This window comes from Scylla paramamosain, chromosome 2 (genome assembly GCF_035594125.1).
Source record: "Scylla paramamosain isolate STU-SP2022 chromosome 2, ASM3559412v1, whole genome shotgun sequence".
NCBI lineage: Eukaryota > Metazoa > Arthropoda > Malacostraca > Decapoda > Portunidae > Scylla > Scylla paramamosain.
This window is the reverse complement of record NC_087152.1, coordinates 11,362,501-11,374,111: the sequence shown is the minus strand read 5'-3', so window position 1 is coordinate 11,374,111 and position 11,611 is coordinate 11,362,501. Positions and strand designations below refer to the sequence as shown.

At 39.4% G+C, this 11,611-nt stretch overlaps 1 protein-coding gene across 1 annotated transcript in view; it reads right to left on the bottom strand.

Annotated features, from left to right (window-relative positions):
* Positions 1 to 11,401: 11,401 nt before the first annotated feature.
* The window catches only part of LOC135106892 (rho GTPase-activating protein 45-like), a 182,307-nt gene continuing 182,097 nt past the window's right edge, over positions 11,402 to 11,611 (bottom strand). The window contains exon 26 of the mRNA XM_064016283.1: positions 11,402 to 11,611. This exon is cut by the window's right edge and continues 1,191 nt beyond it. The gene's annotated coding sequence lies outside the window, so the exon portion shown is untranslated.

Sequence of the window (11,611 nt, the reverse complement as noted above, 5' to 3'; positions counted from 1 at the left end):
AAACTGGAGCGTTAAATATAGACACTTATGCACAGCTTAACAAATGGACACTCCTAGCTATTTGACATGTGCAGCTTATAAATGGGAGGAAAAACTGTGCGACACTGAAAGCAGAACGCCAGTCAACAAATCACTTAGGAGACACTTCACCCCAAGGATTTTCTTAAATAGGTAATCTATTAGTAAGAGTTTATTTACGTACACGCCGGTAGCTTGCTAATGAAAGGAATGGCTATATATAATAAGACATTAAAGACATGATTCCAGCCAATATTCCAGGGAGCATTTCATCTCAAGGATTTTTTTGTTATATAATCTATTAGTAACAGTTTATTTACTCACACACCTGTAGCTTGTTAATGAAAGGAGTGTTTATATAATATGACACTAAAAAGATAATTCCTGTCAATATTCCAAAGAACATTTCATCCCAAGGATTTTCTTAATCTATTAATAAGTCTGTTAATATTTTCTGAGGGAGATTCTTATTACGGTAACTTATAAAAGAAAAGAATTACTGTACAATACGGCACTGAAGGAACCATTCCGGCGAACATTCCAGGAAACTTTTCATTTCATGGATTTCCTCATACAATCTATTCGTAAGAGAATAATCACGTTTCCTGCGGGAGATTGACACACCTGTAGTTTATAAATGAAAAGAACGACTATATAACATGACGCAAAAGACACACTGCCAGTCAACATTCCAGGGAGCATTTCACTTCAAGGCTTTTTCTCATAATCTATTCGTAAGAGTGTATTCACGTTTCCAGAGGAAGATTCACACACTAGTGCCCCAAGCCGCCTCACAGTCCCGAGGCGTCACGCGGCAAATGATTCTCTAAGGTGAGGGCGACAGCGGTGGGATTAAAAAAAAAAACACCACCAACGCACACACCATTAGAAGCGAGGCGCAGAGGGGAGCCCTTGCCGCAATCAATACAATCAATGACAGCTCCAGCCACTTCCTATTTTTCGAGCAGTTGTTATTTTCCTTCCCTCTGAGGTCAAGGTTGGTTGTGTCCTCACCGACGAGAAGGTCGAGAAGCGATGTTTAATTGCTTTGTGTTATTTATTGCCTGGAAGTGGTGCTAGAAAGGCGGGTTTAATTATGTTGCTGGATCGTGCATCGTATTCCTATGACTATAAATTAAAAAAAGATAAGTAAATGATATGGTAGAAACGCTCTTTGGTGTGGTATATGAACATTACAGAAGGAAAAGGAAAAATACATAGATTGCTAGATAGAATGCTTCATAGACAGATAAATAGACAGGTATATAGATAGGTAGATAGATAGACAGGTAGATAGACAGACCGAAAAAAATAAATAGATAGGAATATCGGCAAATAGACAGATAAATAGATAAAAATGCAGGGACAGGTAGATAGATACACAGATAGATACACAGATAGATAGATAGGTAGATAGACAGACAGACAGGCAGATATATAAATAAAAAGATAAATAGACAGATACATATATATAGACAAATAGATGAATAGACAGGTAAAAAAATACACAAGTAAAAAAAAAAAAACGACATAAAAAGGAAAGTTAATTACAGACTTCCACTGCACTGCATCAGCATTTCCAGACTTAACTACGAGTATGTTGTGTGTTGCATTCCTGCTGAGCATCTATTTCCCTCAACATACGTAATTCCACCGGCACGTAAAATATAATGAAAAAAAAAAAATCACATCGTAAACGTAAAATATGATTGCTTCTAAAAAAAAAAAAAAAAAGTGCGAGGGAAGGAGCTCTATCACAACCAACATGCAATACGTTTCAGCACTACTTGCACTAACTATGCCCATCTTCCTAATGCAATATTTTCACCCGTTCAACTCAGCTGCTCATGTTTTTTTTTTTTTTTTTTTTTATTCCTCTCTCTTCTTTTTAACATACTCCCAGAACACATTCCTGGAACACACGTACTCTCTCTCTCTCTCTCTCTCTCTCTCTCTCTCTCTCTCTCTCTCTCTCTCTCTCTCTCTCTCTCTCTCTCTCTCTCTCTCTCTCTCTCTTTCTCTCTCTCTCTCCCACGAAACAAATTTTCATGTGATTTACCGTTAAAAAAAAATCTTCAACATTTTAAAGCTTTTATTTATTTATTTTTTTTTTTAATGAAATGACACAAGCATACCTAATATTTTTAGAAGAATCTGTATTTGTCTATTATTTATTTTCTCTCACAACATAACAAAGCTTTCCGATATCCCGTGGCTTCTCTTCATCTGCAGGAATGTATACTACAATAATTTCCACCCAATACAGAGTAAATCACCAATGCTTCAACTCCTTTTCTGTAAATATGAACACCATCCAAGGAAACACGATACTAGCTCAATTTAAGTTGTCAGACATTCTGTGGCTTCTCTTCATCTTTAAAAATGCACACAACTTTTCATACAATAAGAAATAATCCCAACTGGCTCAAATGTGAGTAAATACAATCAGTAGCTAAGGAAACACGATATTACTCCCAAGTTGTTTGACCTTATATGGTTTCTCTTTATCTTTAATAACGTGTATTAACTCCCATCTTACCTATATACACTAACCCACAGTGGCTAGACGTATTTGTGTAAGGGTGACGTAAGCAAAATTCTCAGGGTCAATAATCAGGATATGGCAAGAATTAATGGATTTAAGCATGACAAAATTAGATTTGAAAAAAGAGATAAGAAGGAATTGGTTCTCAAACAGAATGGTAGATGAATGGAATAGGTTGTTCGTGCTGAGTCATTAGGGAGCTTTGAAATAAGATTAGACAGATTTATGGATGAGAATGATAGGTAGAATCAATCAGGTAGGTTTCATACAGGGACTGCCACGTGTATAGGCCTGATGGCTTCTTGCAGCTCCCTTTATTTTCTTAAGCTCTAAATACGAGCAGACAAGGAAACATGATATTAAAGCCAATACAGCGCGAAGCCTTCCCGCCACAGGTACAAACACCACGTCTTTTCTTCCCGACCCTTGCCAGGAATAGGAAAATGGAAGCCTCTCCACATACCCTCCCAGTGCCGCGGCAACAAACACGCGTCACCCAACTACCGCCAAGAGTTGCTGCAATGAAGGCACTGTAAACATTCGCTTTAATGAGCGTAATGATCGTTATTCACGACAGGTAAAAAAGTAAATTAAAAAATCGTTTGTAACTAATGGCAACTGCAACATTTACTCCTGCTTGCTTGAACACTAATCATGACAGGAAATAAAAAAAAAAAAAAAATAATGAAAATAGACTTCGCTCGATATCTTTCAGTTTGTTAACCTACATAACTCTTTATCTAATCGCTCATGTCTAAGTAATCATGCCTGTGCTCGTCCATCTCGCTTGCTCGCTAACACACTCCGGCGCGGCGATGGATGAGCGGCCCGATCAGCGCTGCACGGGAATTACGACATAAAAACACGAGTAATTAACGAGTCTCATTTATTATTTTTTTTTCTCTCCTTCCAGTTATAGTAAATCAGTGCTTCGTGCCCGTCATGCCGCCACCAGCCACGGCACTGAGGCCACTAGACACCAAGTTCATACTCAGCGACACACAAGTATACATCAGATTAGGTAATGTTGTGTTGAGTGTTAAAACAACGCGGTAAAGTTTTTGGCAATGAGTAATGAATGTTGCCAGTGGTGATGAAAATGTCAAGCCTTCACCTACTCGTCGATGAGGTGATGGGGAGGAGCAGATGAGGAACGATGACGACAACAGGAACAAACTAATGCCGTTGATAGGCTTAGAGATAAAAATAGAAAAGATTTACTGTGTGACGCAACTACTAGTATGTCTGAATGTTCTGATTCCACCGCCCACCTGTGACGCTAGTGTGTGTCATCCACAGGCCAGGATGGGCGATTACTGAGGACTGCCAGGGAAAATAAATAGCAGCACGCTTTCAGATTTTTCCTAGATTGTTGAATTAAACTAAAAGCAAAGAGAAGGCAGCACAGTGAAAGGTTTTGTAACACTACTTCGCAATGGTTACGAAATACAAAAAGAGGACATCACAAGGGAAAGTCTTACAACACTATGCAATGACTACTGACGGAAGAGACAAGGCAGTAGATTGAAAGGTTTCGTAACACATGTCAAATATAAGTTCTAGTCACGCGACGTACGTACGTGCTATGTATTAATGGATAATACACCTCACGGTGGTTACATTCAACGCTGCACGTGTTACATGAAGGTCACCGCACCACACCACGCCCGGCAACAGCAAGGGAAGATTCCAGACACTTAACCTCCGATTTTGGATAATCCATTTAGCTCTTTAGGTACTGGCACCTTAGTGGGCCTCTTTTTTTTTTTTTTTTTTTTTTTTTTTTTTTTGTTGCCCTTGGCCATTGCGCCTCTTACAAACACACACACAAAAAAAAGGGCGGACTTGGAGTAACGTAGCGGTTGAAGAATCTGCTCCATGCACTTAGTTTGTTGACATGCTTCAGCTTAGTACTGTCAAAATGTCAAGAATGTCTTTTTTATCTTTTCTCGAATTCTGAGACGCAGTTTTCTTTATAAATGTCTTGGTGTCGTGCACGGCAGACGTCACGGGCGAGGTATTGCATATTCAAGGCTCTCCGGCGCCAGCCAAGATAGCAATTAGACCTTCAACTTTCACATTTGTATCCTTCCTGATGCCTGACAACATTCCACCTCCATCAGCTCTGCGTTCGTGTTGTCTCAGCAAACCCTGGTGTCCGCCGCGGCCCCCACTGCCTGAACGTGAACTGAGAACGCCTACAGTGCGTTAATACCTACAAAATTTAAAAGTAATGAGGCGTAATGTAATGAACTACTGACGTAACAAAAGATGAGTGAATAAAACTGAAATCTGAAATGTTCGAGACCAAAACATGAACTCTCTTGAACCCTTACCACAAGAAAAAGAAAACAGAAAGGAAATTGCTTTCATCCCTCATTACCTCGATGAAGTCAGCGAGTCTGACGTTTTCTTAAGAGTATATTTTGCTGTTCGTTCCTTTTTCTAAAATGAAAATTATGAAATATAAAATAGTTTCTCTTGCTTCATTCCAGATACGAGTATGTATAGATACAGGAACAAATATTCTTACACACACACACACACACACACACACACACACACACACACACACACACACACACAAACACACACACACACACATGCGAAATAAATAAATAATAAACAAAGGAATACAATATATGCGAGCGATTTCTTCCAGCAGTCAGTGGAAGTTTCGTTGCACACCACTTCTTAAGAGAAATATGTTAGTGAAATGGCCACATGTAAGGCTAAAATACATGGGCGGTCAGGGCGCCATGATGCGTGAAGGAAAAGCTGAAGCGGTGCAGAACATTACCTACAACACAAAGGAACGTCTTGAGTGCCTTACTCCTTCCACATTCTTCTCCTTATGTTGCATGTATTGCCCTTAACAAGCTTTTATCGTAATTACTTTGAGTGTGAAACAGTAAATTTATCAGACAAGTAATCCTCTCACTGAGAATAAATCTTTTCTATTCTTGTGTCAGAGTGATCGGAATGGAAAAAAAAAAAAATAGAAGCACGAGAACCCAGAGAGAAGCCAATTTATTTTCTGAGGTGTCTTGATATTCCTCTACTGAAATAGTTCAGGGTATAGGAAGGAAGAAATACAGAAACAGGAAGAGACCACATTTCTTTTGGCCACAAGTACGATGCCCTACTAATGGACCAGTAAGTTCAGTTTTTGAAGAGTAATGGCAAAGATAACTTTACTTCTCTCACGGGATCACCCACTTCCTATGAACTTTTCTTCCTGTCTTCACCTTTCTTCCTCCCTTCACCTTCAGTGTCCTCAGCCGCCTCAGGATAACGCATGGTCATTATGTTTTGATGCCTGCCATTAATATTCTATAGGGTCTGGGGAGATGATTGAAGGGCGACACACAGTAATAAGCGGCACTTTCTGACCTACTAAGCATGGTAAAGGTTTTGGTGAATATACGTGTACCTCTTTGATTAGGATATTAATACCTGGGAATTCTTATTGTGATGTGATGTGTGTGTGTGTGTGTGTGTGTGTGTGTGTGTGTGTGTGTGTGTGTGTGTGTGTGTGTGTGTGTGTGTGTGTGTGTGTGTGTGTGTGTGTGTGTGTGTGTGCAAGGTATCTTCCTCAGCTGCCAAAAGTCGTACAACTGTCAACAGTCCGGTCTACTGAAGTCAGAAGTTTCTCTACGTGTCTACGGCAAGAATTTTCAAAAGCCTTTACTTGCTCATTTCCTACTTCACTAAAGCTGCCTTCATCACCGCGCTCATTAGTAATGCTCTGCAGGCGGTTGTAGTTAGCAATATATTATTAATTTATTTTTATTTATTTATTTATTTCATTTTTAGTTTTATGTACCTAGAATTTTTTTTTTATATGATATTTGATAAAACGTTAATGGAAATAAACTTATTATGGGCAGTAATTAATTTTCACGATTACCGAGATAATCATGACTTCGAATAATAATCTTTTAATTTTGGGACACGCAATGAGGACCACTACCTGCATAAAAATGTGGCAACATGTGTACTGGTTTTTAAAATTACTTCGACTCTTGCAAAACAGTAATGTGACGAAACAATGAGACTTGCGTTTTATTTTCCCTGCCACTTATTGGAATACTGACAAATCGGTTACTGGTGAGGTAACTGATGGAGCACAACGTATTTACTGTGTGTGGTAAAAATAAATGTACCTTTGCAATTACTGAGGGTTAACGACAATCGATATACGGCAAGAATGGAAATTCAGGAACATCACAACACCGCTACTGGAGCCCCGCGTCACAACACTGTCGTTCTTATCGAAGGACTGAACCTACGAACACCTTGTCATGGGAGCTGGTGATGAATTATGCAGGAATATAACGTCGTAAGTAAAATATGTAGTTCATTAAGTAAGGGTGCTGGCTGAGCATTGAAAAATATGTTGCTGTTTCAGGGAAAGCAAAAACTGGACAACCATGGCAACAGCTTTGGCAGGGAAGTGATGTAAGCTGAAGGAATTAATGGCACAACACTTGCAATAAAAACACTGAGCGCAACACATTCAGAGAACAACGCGAGGGAGACGAGCACCAGCATGTCCACGCACTAACTAGCTATGTACGTATATCTATAACAATGGCGCTATAATCACAGTAATTGATGATAATAACGCCGTCCATTCTTGACACTGAAGAAGACAAAACACGAACATGAAGATAAGGAATTGTTGTGAGGGACTGGATATAATTACCAGCAAAATAAGGCAAAGGCGATGAATAATTCTAATTTTTTTTTTTTTTTTTTTACAATATAAAAGCGAGTGTATAAAATCTGTTAGTCTCAAAATTAACAAACTTTCAACTTTGTGTAATTGGTGGCAGGGAAGAGAATAATTCAAAATGGCTGAAAACTTAAAGGGCTGCAGATGAAAAAGTAACTTTACGATTAAATATCTCAGAATTCAGTACGAGGTCAAAGAAATCAACGTTCTGTAAAAGACAAAGCCTCCTTCCTCAATACCAGACAGCGGGAACAGCGCCGCCTTCCTCCACCCGGAAAAGGGAAATGTGCCGCTTCCGCACGTTCCCGACACTGGTGCACTAACTGAACTGTCACGAGGACCAAGGTGTCAACACAGACTCAATTTCCCGGAATATGAGACGAGGTGCATGTGGCCAGTCCCATGACACGCCAGTGATGTCCTCGTGCCTGGACAAACGTGCCGTGGCCAGTATCTTGGATGCAATCACCCCGTCCCTGTACTGACAATTGGAGCCTCACAGCGAAGCACCCTAACAGGACGCAATGCGGAGCTTGAACTGCTCGTAAGGAATACGACATTGGATAGAAATAGAGTGACACGTAAGGTTATCTGTTCGTTCATTTTGATTAAGTCACATTCTCCTTGCAGGGAATATAACGCACGGCAGAGCAGCAAGTGAGCGGGAAGCTCCGACTTCAAAATAAACATACAACGGGTAAAATTTGAAGGGATGCTGTAAAACTACGTATCGCCTGAGGCAGATTTTGAGCCGTGCGGAAATAAACAAACAAATAAAAATACTGGTACGGAAACTTCGTGCTGAGATGTATGATCCAAGACAAGAACCTTCGTGCCATGCGTGCGTAGATCTGCCTTTCCTGCAGGTAGTGACAGATAGCGATGCATCGGCGTCTCAGAGATGGTGCTGCAGCATGTGACGGACAAGACGGACAAGAAATAAAGTGTTGGAGCTTGAAAAAAATAAGTTCATGAAAGAGATAGGAACGAATTAGTTCTTAAATAGAGTGGTATATGAATGGAATGAACACAGAATCAGCTTGTTAGTGTTGAGTCTTTAAGAAGTTTCAAAAGATTAGACAAATTTATGGATGGGGATGATAGATGGAAACAGGTAGGTATGTTTCATACAGGGACTGCCATATAGGTCCTATAGGCCTGATGATTTTTTGCAGTTTCCTTTATTTACGTTCTTATGATAGCTGGACATTTATTTACGTTCTTATGATAGCTGGACACGCAGTATAGAGTATCAATGCCTTAACAGAAGAAAGAACACGAAACGCTGGGGATATAATGACACAAAAAATGTTATTTAGCAGTCCCCGGTGATGTGAGACAAGGAACTTGAAGCGAGTAAGCAACACATGGAAATGAATCATAAGAGGCGATTCTTTTATCATAATCATCACTACATCAATCATCAATATAACAGTTCACTCTACACCCATTACTCACACACGGTGATACATGAGAAAAGATAATGGTAATAATAATAATAATAATAATAATAATAATAATAATAATAATAATAATAATAATAATGATAATAATAATAGGAAGGGTGAAAATCATGAAACAAATAAGTTACCCTTAAAATTATTCCATTACAACCCATTCTCTCTCTCTTCCACTTCCATTCCCATTTTCTATCACATCGCTGGATTGGTGCGTGGCGCTCGTTCATTCCCTGACAACCACCATCCCCACTCATCGTAGCCTGGCGTGAACTCGCTCGTTCAACTGGCCGTTTACTTTTAAGCACCAATAGATGTGATCCTCATTATGGAAACCAATGCGGATATAACTCTAAACTTGCCAAACATGATAATTAGTTAGTTCATTATTACATCCGACATAACTAATACAAAAGTATCAGATATTTTTTTCGTTCATTAATCAAAGAAATGCAGCAACACAGCAATCAAGTTAATGTATTAATGGACAATATTTACGATTACATTTCGTACCAGCAGATCTTTATTAATGTTACTCTCGGCATTACGTATTCAATTAATGTAACTGTAATTATCATCATGTATATACATTACCTGCGCCCCTGCAAACATAACGAACCCATTGCAATCGAGCAGTCACACGAGGCCAAACGCGTCACGAGAATATATTAGCACGGGAAAATTAATTAAAATTACTTAAGTACACAACGTTAACGCGCGAAATAAAAGAAAGCGGTGAAAGCCAAATGTCAAATACATTACACTGAAACACATTAAACACTGGACCAATTGCCAATCGTATTATTTGCACGGAGATGTGTGTGTGTGTGTGTGTGTGTGTGTGTGTGTGTGAGAGAGAGAGAGAGAGAGAGAGAGAGAGAGAGCTCGTTTATAAAAGCAATATTAATTAATGGCACATAGTTTTGCCATCTTGAACTGAATGACTTAGAAGAGAAAATTAGTAAGTTAAAGAAAATTACGTAAAATGGAAAAAGAGAAATTTTCTCCGTCATGTATTTACAAGATAAGTAAAAACAAAAAGGCAGATGTGCCTGAAGGACGAGAAACACTCTCCAAACAGAGAACTCGCGTGCCTGCAGCAGCAGAGGCTCAGGCGGCGTGGCGGCGGTGGGATGAGATCCGCAAGTCCCGCGCCAGATCAGACTCAGGCTTGGAATCAGGATTAACAATCGGACAAGTTGATCACCCAGTTCCCAGACATCAATGCAATTGCAATTCAGCCAATCAAACATGAAACAAGTTTACAAAGACAATATAAATCAAAATTCAGTGCAATATGTGATGGTTCACAGAGAATATTGTACGTAGATACGTGTGTCAATTAAACAAAATTTATACTGTAAAACACGACACTACAGATTCATGTGAACTTTTTATAGAAATATTATTCTTGTACATACTATTTTCGTTTTCAACTTGGTCAAGTCGAAAAAAAAAAATAAATAAAAAAAAAAAAAAAAATATATATATATATATATATATATATATATATATATATATATATATATATATATATATATATATATATATATATATATATATATATATATATATATATATATTGATTGATTGATTGATTGGCAGGTAAATCTATGAGTATTCTCTCTCTCTCTCTCTCTCGTACACATATGCTAAATTTCTTTTTCAGGCTCGGCCTTTTTATAAAGCTGAAAATCTTTCGCTTTAAAAACTGATAATGCAAACATGGTTTCTTACTGGTGAGAAAAAAAAAAGTGTGCGGTTACCAAAATCCCATTCGACACCCTTCCCGCTTAGTGAACTCAACTCCTGGCAGAAGTGTCTCGGCTGGATGTCTCACTTGACAGGGTAAAATACGGTGAGAAAAGTGTGAACTACATTACAACTACTGGCATAACTATTTTCTGTACTACACACAAGAACTAATGGGATGAAATCAGCATTATGGTTGTTAAAAGTACACGGGGACACAAAACTACATACGTACCAAGTGTGTAGGAGCATGGCTGCCGCCGCCACCATAGCCTAGGATAGTTATTGGTCCCCACGTCTGGCTGTCACCTTTCTGCGCTGCCCTTATAGTCAATCACGCACTCAAAACACTCTACAGGGTCACTCACACGTTTATTGACCGTCACAGTGGTCAATTGTAACGAATAAGCCGAAAAATTAGGTAGTTTCACGAACACTACCTTCGCTTGCCTGGCCACCGTGACGTCACGTCAAAACACTGTCCGAATCCTTTCACGAAATGCTCAATTCGAACGCTTCGTTTCCAAACGTAAAACTTCATTCTTAAATTATTAATATTGGTTAATTTTCAAATTTACATCATACTGCCTGTAATAAAGGAGCGTTGTAAGGATCCATCACACAGCATGGTACATTTCTGAAATTTCGAGGCGTCTTATTCCTTGTGTGTGTGTGCGCGTGTTTGTGTGTGTGTAAGAGAGAGAGAGAGAGAGAGAGAGTCCACAGATGTTTATCTAACTAATTAATTTGGGTGAATGAATCAGTTTCCTTCATTTTACCATTACCGGGAGCCTTTGTGGTGGCGGCGGCCAATGTGGAGATAGTGGTGATGGCGGCGGTTGTGGTGGTTGCGATGGTGCTCAGGGAGGCAATGAAGGAAAATTTAAAAGGTTTGTACGTAATAACACATTTACTTCATCATATATACAGAGTGGACATTGTAGGTGCGTCCTTCACTCACCTCAGCCGACACACAGCGGGGTTTCCTCCTCTCGCTGCCGAGCCTCAGACGCTGCCTCTCACCGCACTACTGCCGCCACACTCCCGAGGGTCTCGCCGAGAAAGGACAGACGCAAATAGCGGAGATGCCACCTCCTGGCC